Here is a 15,000-nt window from a genome sequence, read left to right as displayed (position 1 = left end):
GGTTTGGGACTGAGTCCCCCCTACTGCTCTGGGCTTTGAGCCTTGCCTTGAAGGATTCACCCCCATCAGATGGCTCTCCACTCCCACCCCAAGTTGACTTGCTTGGTTGGTCTGGGTAGAATGAATCAGGACACCCAGATACGACCCACTCTTTGGAAGAGGTTGCAGCCCCTAGACAGCTTCCAGGCAAAGGTCACACACATGAGGATCTCTCTGTGGGGTCAGCAAACATCTTTCCTCTGGCTTCTGTTTCCAACGAGCCACGGCAGGGGAGGGCCAACACTGTCCCTGGGGGCCACCTCCTGGTTTTCCTACTTTCCCAAGAGACTAGGTGTTGGGAACTGCCAGTTTTCCAGGAGACTTAGTCAGCTGGTCACTCCTCAAAGGCCACCACTCCCTTACCCAGGGTGGGAGGGGCACACCCAGGCCCAAGTTGGCACCTGGAAAAGGACAGTTTAGGAATTTGCATTCCATAGGTCTGAATGCTGCGTGACCTCAGGCAACTTATTTAACCTCTCTGTGCTTCAGAGTCCTCATCTATAAAATGGGGATAGTCTACCTAGTTGAGATTTTTGTGGTAGAGATTAGATGAGATAATATGCTAAAGCACTTGGCAAGATGCCTGGTGGAGAAGCTGCTGCATAAAAGGGAGTGGCTGTTTGAACCCACCTACAGGCACCTCAGAAGACAGGCCTGGCAATCTGCTTCCAAATGGTCACAGTCTTGAAAACCCTATGGAGCAGTTCTACTCAGCACACATGGGGTTGTTATGAGTCCAAAGGCAAATAACAACAACAACGGCTACTGCCTGGCTCAGGGATGGAGGGGTTTGGGTGGGGCACCATGGTAGGAGACAGGAAGGAGGGACTGTGACCCAGCAGGGATGTAGCGAGGCATCCTATGCATTGGAGATGTTTTATTGCTTAAGGTAGGTGGGGATACACGGGTGAGACATTTTGGCTCATCTGAAATATTTCATAAGAAACATTTTTAAAATGTGCAGATGTTATTCTTTTTTGCAGAAAGTAATTAAATCACTAGAAACCTGTTTTTTGTTTTTTGGTTTTGTGGGTGGGGGGAGGGCGGGGGGGTGGGTGTGTGCTTTAGGTGAAAGTTTACAGAGCGAGTTAGTTTCTAATTCAACAATTTATACACATATTCTTTTGTGACATTGGTTGCAATCCCCACAATGTGTCAACCTTCTCCACCCTGGGTTCTCTGTTCCATTCATCCAGTTTTCCCGTCCCTTTCCGCCTTCTCGCCTTTGCTTTTGGGCAGGTGTTGCCCGTTTGGTCTCGTATGCTTGAATGAACTAAGAAGCACGTTACTCACGTGTATTATAGTTTGTTTTATAGGCCTGTCTAATCTTTGGCTGCAACAATGGACTGAAGGATAACAATGATCATGAGGACGGCACAGGACCGGGCAGCGTTTTGCTCTGTTGTGTGTGTCAGAACCGACTGGACAGCACCTAACAACAGCAATCTTTGGCTGAAGGGTAAACTTCAGGAGTGACTTCAGTTCTGAGTTAGCAGGATATCCAGGGGCCATAGTTTTAGGGGCTCCTCCAGTCTCTGTCAGAACAGTAAGCCTGGTCTTTGTGTGTGTGTGTGTGTGTGTGTGTGTGAATTTGAATTTTGTTCTACGTTTTTGTCCTGCTCTGTCTGGGACCTTCTATTGTGATCCCTGTCAGAGCTATTGGTGGTGGTAGCCAGGCACCATCTAGTTGTTCTGGGCTCAGGCTAGTGGAGGCTGTGGTACTTGTGGTCCATTAGTCCTTTGGATTAATATTTCCCTTGTGTCTTTGGTTTTCTTCATTCTCTTTTGAGCCAGACGAAATGGAACCAGTAGATGTATCTTAGATGGCCGCTCACAAGCTTTTAAGACTCCAGCACTTTTCACCAAGGTCAGATGTAGAACATTTTCTTTATGAGCTTTGTTATGCCAGTTGATCTAGATATCCCTGAGACCATGGTCCCCAGCCCTCAGCCCCAGTAACTTGGCCCCTCAAGGTGTTCGGATGTTTCTATGAAGCTTCTATGACTTTGCCTTGGTCAGGTTGTACTGGCTTCCCCTCTATTGTGTACTGTCTTTCCCTTCACCACAGTTGACACTTATTTACTACCTAGTTAGTGATTTCTCCTTCCCACCCATCCCCCACTAGACGTCTGTTTTAAAAGAGAGTGAGAGAGAAAGAGAAAAATTAAAACCAAGCCCTATGATCCACGTTTAAGCGGAGAAGGGGCCTGGAGTGCACCTCCCTCTGTGACAGTGTGGCTTTTCCAGCAATTGCCAGGTTCTCTCTGCTGACTTTTCACCTGCCTTTCCTGTTCTCGGTGGAGGGGCAGCCCAGGGTATTTCCTGGAGCTCTGCTTTCAGGGTCAGGGTAACCTGACAGCCGCCTTCCCAGTCAGGGCACCCCGACTGGGGCCCAGGGGCTGTGGGTCTGCGTTCTGCCAGGGGCCACCTGCTCCCAGGAGATGGGGGTGCCTCGCCCTGGAGGAACCCCAGCCCAGGCACTAGTCCTCTGGAGCTCTGAACTGCAAACAGGCAGCTGTGTTTTGGTGGCAGGAGGGAGGGAAGGTGGGGACTCCTAGGAGGGGCTGCTGCCCAGAGAGCAGAGATGGAGCCTTCCCTGGGAGGGTCTGGAGTCCTAGAACCAGACATCCCAGATGCCTGAGCAGCAGCTGCCTGGTTATCTGCAGACGCCAGTTCTGATTGGTCCTGAGGACCAGGTGGGGCTGAGCCTACAGGTGGGCAGAGGAAACTGAGGCCAAAGTGCTCCCAGGAATGAGCCAGCAGAGGAGGAAAGGGAAGGCATCCCAGGCAGAAAGAGTCAGTACACAGAGGCTCAGAGATGAGAGAAATCTAGTTCAGAACTTCAGTCAGGAGTAGAGTCGGGGGAGCTAAAGGGGTGTAAGAGCGCCAGTTTTCCCTCTCTCACCCCACCCCTACCTCTCGCGTTTGATTGTCCCATTAAGTACCCCCTCGCTCTATTGGCTGATGGGCTTTCAAAACCCTTTAGCTTCCTAATCATCCAGCTAAATCACACACCCCCTTGGAGTCCCCCAAACCACCCTTGGACCCCAGGATCACAGGTGGGAAAAGTAGTTTCAGTGACCTCAGCCTGGGGTCCACTCCTACTTCCCGTGTTCCTCAATTTGAACTCACATGGAGCCCCCACCCCCACCCAGGGCTGCTCCGGGGCCAAGCTGAGCCAAACTAAGGTCCTACCCTCTCCATCAAAGCTCTCCTGCAGCTCACAAGGACGTGTTCAGGGCTGTTTTCTCATTTCATTCTCAGCCTGTGACGTAGGCATGATCTCCCATTTTATGTGTCAGGAAAATGAGGCTGGGAGTTGAGGGGGCCTGCCCAGCGTCACAGAGCAGGGAGATGACCCCAGGGCTTTCCCCTCCCCTCTGCCCACCTCAAGGAGCTCTGACCAGACCAGACCCAGTGCCGTCGAGTCGATTGGTATAATAATTAAGCACTCTGAAAGATTGGCTGTTCAAATCCACCCAGTGGCTCTGCGGGAGAAAGACCTGGTGATCTGCTGCCATAAAGATGACAGCCGAGAAAACCCTATGGGGCGGTTCTACCGTGTCCTGTGGGGCGGCTCTGAATGAAAATCGGCTGGACAACAGCAACTGACACCCCAACCTCAGAGATGCATTAACACCTCGCTGCTCAAGCACGGACCCAGACCAGCAGCAGCCGCTGGGAGCTTATTAAAAACGAAGAATTCAGGTCCCTCCCTCCATCCGTTGTTCTCCCTTCAGCAGCACAAATACTAAAATTGGAACCATACAGAGAAGATTGGCATGGCCCCTGCGCAAGAATGACACGCAAATTCGTGACGCGTTCCACATTTTGGAGCCCTGGTGGCGCAGTGGTTAAGAGCTCGGCTGCGAACCAAAAGGTCAGCGGTTTGAATTCACCATCCGCTCCCTGGAAATCCTATGGGGCAGTTGTACTGTGTCCTATAGGGTCGCTTTGAGTCTGAATTGACTCGATGGCAATAGGTTTTTGGTTTTTTTCTCTGTCTCCAAGGAACTAGAGTACATTTTAGCAAGAACCGGGGATAATTTTACAAGCCCTTTACAGTGGAAAAGGAGCCCTGGTGGCACAGTGGTTAAAGCGCTTAGCTGCTAACGGAAAGGTCGGTGATTTCAGCCCACCAGCCGCTCCGAGGGAGGAAGATGCGGCAGTCTGCTTCCGTGAAGATCTCACCGGTGGAAGCTCTGTGGAGCAGTTCTACTCTGTCCTATAGGGTCTCTATGAGTCGGAATGGACGGCAGTGGGTTTTTTGGTTTCAGTTACAGTGGGAGAAGCCCTGCTTTAGAGAAATCCTTTTCTGTTAGGCCATGCGACTCCTGGCAGGGAGAGAGAGACATCTGCCTCCAAAGGGAGGCTCCTTAATAGAGGACGGTGAGGCATTTGTAGGAGGTCTGCTTTATGGAGGCATACTATGGTGATGAGGCTGGCCTGGTCTTCAAAGACGCTTCCCTGCCCACCCGCCGCTTCCCCAGGTGCCAGTCGGCCCTTGCTTTTGGGTTCCCAGCAAGCCCACCCCACCCCTTCATTGTACGTGACAGCTGTAGAGGGGGTGGGGGGAGCTGTCTCAGTGACTGCCTCCCCAAGAGCCCCAATCTTCCCTTGCCCCCAGGCCCCCCTCCTCACCACCCCGAGCGTTTGATTGTCCCATTCAGCACCCCCTCCCCCGATTGGCTGATGGGCTTTCAAACCCCTTTAGCTGCCTAATTGCTACTGATGGTGGGCTGCACGTGCATGCGGGCTTCAGTGAATAAGTGATTCCGTAATTACTGCTGGCACGCAGCCTGCTTAGGGCGGGGGAGGGGAGGACTCAGAGGACAAAGGAGTACCATTGTGGGGAGGCGGGGCACTGAGGGCACTGCTGAGTTTTGTTCTGCTCCTGGACCTGGGGGCTCTGGGTGGCAGTTCCCCTGCAGCAAGGCAGGGCTCACGGAGGGGCCGCAGCTGAGAGCGGGCTGGTAATGCAGTCACAGTTTGTGTGTGCTGACTGTTCTAAGGGCCAGCGCTGTGCTCTGCTGTGCTTGGCAAACTCGATTCATAGGGTGACCAACTCGCCCTGCCTTCCCCTGAACATTCCTGGTTTTAGCATTGAAAGTCCTACATCCCCAGAAATCACCTTTGTCCCAGGCAAACTGGGATCGCTGGTCACACTATATCTAATTTGCTCCAAAGAGACAGTGGACTCCTTAGTGTCATTTCACAGATGGAGAAATTGAGGTTCAGAGGAGCTGAGTATTTTGCCCAGGGTCAAACAGCTGCTAAGTGGCAGAAGCTGAATTTAGACCCAGGTCTATCCGACCCAGGAGTCCCTGGGTGGTGCAAATGGTTAGCTCTCGGCTTCTACGGTTATCGTCTTCAGTGTAGGAAAGAATTCAAACACTGAGATAAATAGTGTCAAGCGAGCAGAGGTTTATTAGCAAGCAGAGGATTAGTAGTAAAAGCACATTTGGCTAGGAAGTGTCAAGAGGGCTACTCAAATTTAGAGAGAATCTGAGAGCCTCGATAGTCTAGTCTCTAGTCGTTTTCTTAAGGTTTTATGCCCTTTTTGTCTCTTTATCTGTCTGTATTAACATTTGAAAGCCAGGACAAGACCCCGCTATGAAGACTATTTCCTTGGCTTAAGGTTTAATTACCAAGTTAGGGCCTTTATCAAGTTAAGGACTTTATCAAATCAAAGACCCCTATAAAGATCATTTCCTTGGCTTAAAGTTTAACTATGTAGGGACCATCTTATTGAGGAACGCCACCACCCCCTGCCTCTTCCTCTTCCAGAGTGCAAGCTCTTCCCCTTCCCCTTACAGTTGCAGATTCAAGTTCACCCAGAGGTGCCTTGGAAGGAAGGCCTGTTGCTCTTCGGAAAAATCGCCATTGAAAACCCTATGGAACACAGTTCTTTTCTGACACCAGTGGGGTCATCATGAGTCAGAATCAACCTGAGGGCAACTGGTTGGGTTCTATCCGACTCCAAAGATCCAAAGACCTGCCCAAATCCCTAAAGGCAGGGGGAGGCCTGGTCTGATGGTCCGAGATCTCTGAGCTCTATCTTTCCTCTAAACTCCGGCCTAGGCCCAAGGCTCCCACCCTGCCCCATCCCCACTGCCCACCCAATTTCCAGCCTTTTTCTGTACAGACTTCTCTCCTGGACCCCAGAACTGAGCTATCTTTACAAGAAGAGGACGGTACAGGCCTTCCTCTACCACCCAGGGCCTGGCTAGACCCTTAGGGGCAGGCTGCTCAGTGGAGGGGGCAGAGCTCTAACCTTGGAGTCTGGATGGTTTAGGCCTAGACCTGCCACCAAAATGCGGTACCTGAGGCCCAGGCTCCCTTGTAGGGTGCAGAGCTTGGCCTGGCTGCAGGCTGAGGCCCCTTCCAGCTCTGGGTGCCAGCTGGATAAGCTCGGCCTAGTGGGAAAGCCAGCATGTCTGGCTGTGCGACCCTGCATGATGGTGTGACCGGAGCGTTCAGAATTACCTAATTTCCAGAAGCCACACGGCAGAGGGGGCTAATGATGTTCCCACCTCCTTAAGGTCTTGAAGAGACAAACTGTGTCAAGCTCTTAGTATGATGCCTAGTAGGAAGTAATGGCTAGTTGTTTCCAGTGTAGTTTTTGCTGCTGTTGAGCCTGTTCTGACCCGTGGCGACCCCACGTGTGCAGAGTGGAATGGCTCCATAGCGTTGTCAAGGCTCTGACTTTCCAGAAGCAGATTATCAGGTCTGTCTCCTGAGGCTCCTCTTGGTGGGTTCAGATCACCAAGCTTTTGGCCAGTAGTCAAACACTTAACTGTGTGTGCCCCCAGTGAACCCACTGTGGTTGCTATCACTGTTATTATTTTGGGGGATCTCCTCGTCTCTGCACTGGGGACTCTGAGCTTAACTCCCCAGGCTGCAGTGAGGGTCCTGGCAGGCCTGGCTGAAGTCTGAACCAGTGAGAGCTGAGGGGAGAGACAAACACTCCCCCTGGGGCTGAAAATAGAGAGAAGCTGACTCAAAAGCCAGGCTTGGCAGGAACATTTTGCCCATACAAGGTCAGAGTCTATGCCACCTGGCAAGTCCCTCAGGCAGGGAGCCACAGGGCACACTCAGCCTCAGGCGTGCTCTGGCTTTTGCCAGATCTTTCTGGGGCCATCCCTGGAATGTCGCAGCCTCCTTCTCTGGATTGATGACTCTCTGGGGGCTGAGTTTTATTTGAAATCTGTTTGCTAGAGTAGCAGCCCCTGGCTCCAGGCCTGCTAGAGCTTGGGCAGGAAAGAGGCCCCAAGAGGCGAGATTTCCCAGATGCCCCTCGTGGACATGGAATCTGGAGCTGCTGCTAGTGGGGAGTGTCTGGGCAAAGGCTGGGGGCTTCCAGGTCCCCTCTAGAAATAAGACTGCCAGATAGCTGTGTAGTGATGGGCCATCCAGGTCCCCTTTTCTGTCTCAGAACAATGCTGGCCCCTTAAACCAAGTCCCTATTGCCTCACAGACACAAGGCCTTGGGTTTAGTCCAAGAAAAATGTACTAAATGTACAGCTAAATGCAGTGGGAAAGGCGGCACTTGAATTTTGCCCCTGCCATGCTGTGTGACCTTGGGCTAGTTGCTCAAACTCTGTGAGCCTCAGGATCAAACTCTTCTGGAAAATGGGGATAATAGTGCCTGCCTTGCTGTTTGTTGTGGGAATTAAATGGAACAATGGAAGGATGGAATTACCAAGCCCAGGGCAGGTACACAGTAGGTGTTTTGTTCATGTTCATTTTTCTTCCTGTCTTAAGCTGAGTTTTCTAGAGAAGCAAAGCCAGTAGAGCATCTACGTACACATACGCAGAGAGAGAAATTTATATCAAGGAAATAGCTCATGAGGTTGTAGAGGCTGAGAAGTCCCAAGTCCATAAGTTAGCCTGGAGGCTTCTCCCAACTCACTTAGCTGCAGGGGCTGGGGAACCCAAGGTCCAAGCTGTGAGGGCTGACGAATCCCAATATCAGCAGGCAAGCTGCCGGCTCAAGTCCAAAGAACCAGAAGTCAGACAAACAGGAGCCAGCTGCAGGATCCAGAGTGAGCAAAAGCCCAGGAGCCTTGCCAGAAAGTCCACCTGTATTGGATGCAGGCCACACCCCCAAGGATAGTCCCTTCAACTGGTTGGCTACTCACAGTAGATCCCATCATGGAGGTGATCACATTATGTCAGATCTCATTATGGAGGTGATTACATCATTACACTACTGCCAAACTGCATCATAACTGCAAACCACTGAGAACCACGACACAGCCAAGTTGACACAGCCTTGACGATCACACTTCCTTTGGTCACAAGAGGGTGTGGGTGGGAATTTGGATGGTGCAGTGGGATCCCTCTTGACTCCTGGAAATAGCACACAGAGTGTAGCTCTCCCTCAGGGAGAGGCAGGCACTTGTTGAGTACAAGAAGAGAGTTCTTGTGTTAGGCAGTGTCAACCCAGCACTAGTGTGCACGAGGCATTGGTCTGGCCTGCTGGCGAGATATGGTGGCCACATGCCCTGATTCTCCAGCCCAATTTCCAGGCTTCTTTCTTGTGTCCCCATCAGCCTGATGTGCCAGTACTTCAGTGCCCAAAGAGTACCTCCTAGACGCTTCTCATACCTCAGGGCAAGTCGCTCCCTGAAGCTGCTTCTTGCTCCAGTCTATGAGCAGGTAGTCAGTGACCACTCAGGTGGTGGTGAGGAGAACCCTGACCACAGTGGGAGAGAGACACCTCCTCTCTGGGGTGCGACCAGATTATAGAAAGCTAAGAGAGGTGACACACCAGCTGTGGGCATGGTGGCCTAGTGGCCAGGTGTTGGGACTTCAGGGCTCTGTTCATGCTCTCGTCACTGGGCAGCTTGCCTCTCAGGGATCTCCTGGGGCAGTTGGGGAGGTCAGAAGAACAGTGTCAGGAGAACTGATCAGCACCATAGAGGCATCCCGATTCTAAGGTTGGGGTGAGCAGGACCCATTTTCCCTATCTGTGAAAGGGGAGTTGTAGAGAGACAGTGAGCACAGTGGTTGAGGAGGACTCAGGGCCAGCCATGCTGTTTGAAGTCTAGTCCTCCTACAGGTGAGCCATGTCAACCCAGACAAGTTACCGAGTCTCTCTGGGCCTCAGTCTCCTCATCTGTAGAGTGGTAACACTGATAGCACCTGGCTATAGCGCCTGCTGCTTTGAATGGTCCTGGGCACCTTGTAACATGTGCTGAATGCCACCAGGTGCCAGGGTTGCTCTAAGCATGTTACCGTATAGGTGAATGTAATCCTCCTGATGACGCTTGACAACCCTCAGAAGTAGGTATTAGTAGTAGTCCCTTTTTACAGATGAGAAAACTGAGGTCCAAGGCCATATAATTAGTATCAGAGCCAAGATTTAAAGCTAAAGAGTATGACTCCAGAGTCCGCAATAAATGTGAGCGAGCGTTTGTATTACCGTTGTTGTCGTGATTGTTACTAGAATTAAACACAATGCCTAGTGTTCCATAAATGAGAGCTACAGTTACTATTAAACAGGGCAAGAGTGATTGTGGCATCAGTGTCCCCAGGCCCTTACTTCTCCTAGCTGCTAAAGAGTGCTCAGTTTCTTCCCTTCCAGACCCCATAAGAAGAAAAACAACCAGTTGCTACTGAATGGATTCCAACTCATGGGAAGCCCACGTGTGTCAGAGTAGAACTGGGCTTCGCAGGGATTTCAATGGCTGCTTTTTTGGAAATAGATCACGAGGCCTTTCTTCTAAGGTGCCTGTGAGTATACTTGAACCTTCAACCTTTTGGTTAGCAGCTGAGTGCGTTAACTGTTTGCACCACCCAGGAATTCCACTCACATAGGAGGGTTCTGCAGTTGCCTGGAAAGTTCCTTGGGCCTAGGCTAGGGCTTGGAGGAGGGGGACTCGGAGAATTGGGAGAGGGATGCCAAAGCATATAGGGTGTGAAACAAAGTTGGGGATGAGAAAAAACTGCACATAAGAAGTCCTGCTTGCAGCTTATGAATTGGTTCCTCTTAAACAGCCTTTAAGCAATGCATTAAAAATTTTCTTTTGAATTCATTGCTAACTGTTGGATACCACCTAGAGACTGAGCCTTGCAGGTCCTGATGTCAGCAGGGCTGCCTTCGATGTTGAGTGTAAGTGTGCTCCCCGCCCTCGGGGGAAGCTTTGAATCCCTGGGGAAATCGGGAGAGGCCTGACTTTTGTTGTCTCAAAACCACACTTGAGTCTTGACAGACTTCACATATGCCTCCCCCGTTTCTGATGAGACTAAACACTTCCCCCTCCCTTATCCTCTGGCCTTCTGAGGGCTAGAGAGGACCACGTCCTCTGCCAGGGAGCATACACATGGAGGGGTCTCAGTTGCATCCCGGTGGGTTCTGAGGCAAAACCCCTCTCCAAGCACCCCTTCTGGACAGTGTGGGCTGGAGGCCAGGGCTTAAGTGGACCATGGAAAACTCAGCAATATCTGAGCCAAGGACCCTAACAACCCTTGTTCTTAATACCCTGGTTCAGTCAAACAGGGACCGTTGGAGACTAGAACCACTGGGCTAGTGTAGGGTGTACCAGGGGAGGCAGACAACAATTGACCCAGTAGGGCCACCATACATGTATCCTTGATGGACAGCCAAGATGTCTTGTAGGCTTGATGCAATAAAATGGGCCAAATGATGGGATAGTGCTTTTAAAATAAACCTATATATATTTCCATCAATTTCAAAACACGCCACTGACATTTTCATTTAGCTCTTTGGGGGATAAAAAGTCCAGAGTAGCAGGGGTGGGGGCCTGTGGACCATGGTTTCAGGGGCGATCTAGGTCAATTGGCATAACAAAATGTATTAAGAAAACGTTCTGCATCCCACTTTGGTGAGTGGCGTCTGAGGTCTTAAACGCTTTAAAATGTGTCTTTAAAATGTGTCTATCAGTTGGAGGAGCCCCTGAGTGGTGCAGTCAAGCACTTAACTACTAGCCGGAAGGCTGGTGGTTCAGATCCATCTAGTGGCACCTCAGTAGATAGTCCTGGTGATCCACTTCTAAAAGGTCACAGCTTTGAAAACCCTCTGGAGCAGTTTTACGCTGCACCCGTGGGGTATCCCTGAGTTGGAATGGACTTTATGGCAGCTAACGACAACATATCCGTTGGAGGTCCCATACAGGAATCCAGACGGTTAAACTGTGAACAAATCGTGCATCTTGGAATCAGGGGACTCTGGGGCTTCTCACAGACAAAGCATCCTTGTTACTCTGAATGGACAAATCCCTCTGTACTTCCCGGTCATAAAGGTCTTCTCTGTTATTGTGACGCTAAATGTGAGACCAAGGACAGTGGTGGTTCAGTGGTAGAATTCTCGCCTTCCACGCAGAAGACGTGGGTTCGATTCCTGGCCAATGTACCTCATGTGCAGCCAACACCTGTCTGTCAGTTGAGGCTTGTGTGTTACTATGATGCTGAGCAGGTTTCAGCAGCACTTCTAGACTAACAGAGACTAGGAAGAAAGGCCTGGCAATCTACTTTTGAAAACCAGCCAATGAAAATTCTGTGGATCACAACGGTCACATCTGCAGTTGATCATAGGGATGGAGCAGGACCAGGCAGCATTTTGTTCCATTGTGTATGGGGTCACTATGAGTCAGGGGCCAACTCAGCAGCAGCTAAAAACAACAAATCAGATCAGTGTTGCCTGCTCCAAGTAACAGTTCGGTGATGGAAGAGCTAGATTAAAAGGAATTATCTATAAAGAAGATACCAAAACATTCTCTCATTCATGCATTCAACAATATGTACTGAACACTTACTGTGTGCAGACACCGTTCTAGGTGCTGGAGATACAGTGGTGAACAACCCTGAAATAAAATGAACGCATGTCCCAAGTTAACTAGGGTTTTCACTGGCTGCTTGTTACATGATGGGCAAAAAAAAAAAAAAAAATTTATTAAAATTTTTATTGTGCTTTAAGTGAAAGTTTACAAATCAAGTTAGTCTCTCATAGAAAAACTTACACACACCCTGCTACATACTCCTAGCTGCTCTCCGCCTTATGTGAGAGCACACTCCTCCTCTCCACCCTGTATTCCCTGTGTCCATTCTACCAGCTCCTGTCCCCCTCTGCCTTCTCATCTCGCCTCCAGACAGGAGTTGCCCACATAGTCTCCTGTGTCTACTTGAGCCAAGAAGCTCACTCCTCACAAGTATCGTTTTCTGTCTTATAGTCCAGTCCAATCCCTGTCTGAAGAGTTGGCTTCGGGAATGGTTCCAGTCTCGGGCTGACAGAGGGCCCGGGGTCCCTCCAGTCTCAGTCAGACCATTAAGCCTGGTCTTTTTACGATATTTGAGGTCTGCATCCCACTGTTCCCTGCTCCATCAGGGATTCTCTGTTGTGTTCCCTGTCAGGACAGTCATTGGTGGTAGCCGGGCACCATCTAGTTCTTCTGGTCTCAGGCTGATGTAGTCTCTGGTTTATATAGCCCTTTCTGTCTCTTGGGCTCATATTTACCTTGTGTCTTTGATGTTCTTCATTCTTCTTTGCTCCATGTGGGTGGAGACCAATTGATGCCTCTTAGATGGCCACTTGCTAGCGTTTAAGACCTCAGACGCCACTCACCAAAGTGGGATGCAGAACGTTTTCTTAATACATTTTGTTATGCCAATTGACCTAGATCACCCCTGAAACCATGGTCCACAGGCCCCTACCCCTGCTACTCTAGACTTCGAAGCATTCGTTTGTATTTAGGAAGTTTCCTTGCTTTTGGTTTAGTCCAGTTGTGCTGACCTCCCCTGTATTGTGTGTTGTCTTTCCCTTTACCTAAAATAGTTCTTGTCTACTATCTAATTAGTGAGTACCCATCTCCCTCCCTCCCCACCCTTGTAACCATCAAAGAATTTTTTATTCTGAGTTTAAAATTTTTCTTGAGTCTTATAATAGTGGTCTCATGCAACATTTGTCCTTTTAGTACTGACTAATTTTTAATTTCACTCAGCATAATGCCTTTCAGATTTCTCCATGTTATGCAATGTTTCATGGATTTATCATTGCTCTTAATCATTGCGTTGTATTCCATTATGTGAATATACCGTAATTTACTTATCCATTCATCCATCGATGGGCATCTTGGTTGCTTGCATTCTGAACGATTATAAACAGTGCTGCAGTAAACATGGGTGTGCATGTATCTGTTCATGTAAAGGCTCTTATTTCTCTAGAATATATTCCAAAGAGTGGGATTGCTGGACTGTATAGTAGTTCTATTTCTTTGTTTTTGTTTTTTAAGTTTTTATTGTGCTATAAGTGAAAGTTTACAAATCAAGTCAGTCTCTCACACAAAAACTTATATACACCTTGCTACATACTCCCAGTTGCTCTCCCCCTAATGAGACAGCCCGCTGCCTCCCTCCACTTTCTCTTTTCATGTCCATTCCGCCAGCTTCTAACCCCCTCTACCCTCTCATCTCCCCTCCAGACAGGAGATGCCAGCATAGTCTCAAGTGTCCACCTGATCCAAGAAGCTCACTCCTCACCAGCATCCATCTCCATCCCATTGTCCAGCCGGTTCCATGTCTGAAGAGTGGCTTTGGGAATGGTTCCTGTCCTGGGCCAACAGAAGGTCTGGGGGCCATGACCACCGGGGTCCTTCTACTTTCAGTCAGACCATTAAGTCTGGTCTTTTTACGAGAATTTGGGGTCTGCATCCCACTGCTCTCCTGCTACTTCAGGGGTTCTCTGTTGTGTTCTCTGTCAGAGCAGTCATCGGTTGTAGCCAGGCACCATCTAGTTCTTCTGGTCTCAGGCTGATGTAGTCTCTGGTTTATGTGGCCCTTTCTGTCTCTTGGGCTCGTAATTACCTTGTGTCCTTGGTGTTCTTCATTCTCCTTTGATCCATGTGGGTTGAGACCAATTGATGCATCTTAGATGGCTACTTGCTAACATTTAAGACCCCAGACACCACTCCCCCAAGTGAGATGCAGGATGTTTTCTTAATAGATTTTATGATGCCAATTGACTTAGATGTCCCCTGAAACCATGGTACCCAAACCCCCACCCCTCCTACGCTGGCCTTCGAAGCATTCAGTTTATTCAGGAAACTTCTCTGCTTTTGGTTTAGTCCAGTTGTGCTGACCTCGCCTGTATTGTGTGTTCTTTCCCTTCATCTAAAGTAGTTCTTATCTACTATTGAAGTCATGAATACCCCTCTTCCACCCTCCCTCCCTCCCCCCTCTCGTAACCTCAAAGAATACTTTCTTCTCTGTTTAAACTATTTCTCGAGTTCTTATAATAGCGGTCTTATACAATATTTGTCCTTTTGCAACTAATTTCACTCAGCATAATGCCTTCCAGATTCCTCCATGTTATAAAACGTTTCACAGATACATCACCGGTCTTTATCGATGCATAGCATTCCATTGTGTGAATATACCATAATTTATTTATCCATTCATCTGTCGATGGGCACCTTGGTTGTTTCCATCTTTTTGCTATTGTAAACAGTGCTACAATGAACATGAGTGTGCATATATCTGCTCGTGTAAAGGCTCTTATTTCTCTAGGATATATTGCAAGGACTGGAATTGCTGGATCATATGGTAGTTCTATTTCTAGCTTTTTAAGGAAGCGCCAAATTGAATTCCAAAGTAGTTGTACCATTTTATATTCCCACCAGCAGTGTATAAGTGTTCTAGTCTCTCTACAACCTCTCCAACATTTATTATTTTGTGTGTTTTGGATTAATATCAGCCTTGTTGGGGTGAGGCGGTATCTCATTGTAGTTTTGATTTGCATTTCTCTAATGGCTAATGATCGTGAGCATTTCCTCATCTATCTATTAGCTGCCTGAATGTCTTCTTTGGTGAAGTGTCTGTTCATATCCTTTGCCCATTTTTAACTGGGTTATTTGTCTTTTTGTTGTTGAGTTTTTGCTGTATCATGTAGATTTTAGAGATCAGATGTTGATCGGATTTGTCATAGCCAAAAGCTTTTCCCAG

The 15,000-nt window shown here is 49.1% G+C and overlaps 1 protein-coding gene and 1 non-coding gene across 2 annotated transcripts in view; both read left to right on the top strand.

Annotated features, from left to right (window-relative positions):
• The window catches only part of ALKBH3 (alkB homolog 3, alpha-ketoglutarate dependent dioxygenase), a 185,756-nt gene that overhangs the window by 137,568 nt on the left and 33,188 nt on the right, over nucleotides 1–15,000 (top strand). The window lies entirely within an intron of this gene.
• Nucleotides 3,767–3,873, top strand: LOC111751244 (U6 spliceosomal RNA). The gene has a single exon (XR_002786336.1). It is a non-coding gene; the product is annotated as a U6 spliceosomal RNA (small nuclear RNA).

This window comes from Loxodonta africana, chromosome 7 (assembly GCF_030014295.1).
Source record: "Loxodonta africana isolate mLoxAfr1 chromosome 7, mLoxAfr1.hap2, whole genome shotgun sequence".
Classification (NCBI taxonomy): domain Eukaryota; kingdom Metazoa; phylum Chordata; class Mammalia; order Proboscidea; family Elephantidae; genus Loxodonta; species Loxodonta africana.
The sequence above is the reverse complement of the archived record's forward strand: the minus strand, read 5'-3'. Positions and strand labels throughout refer to the sequence as shown.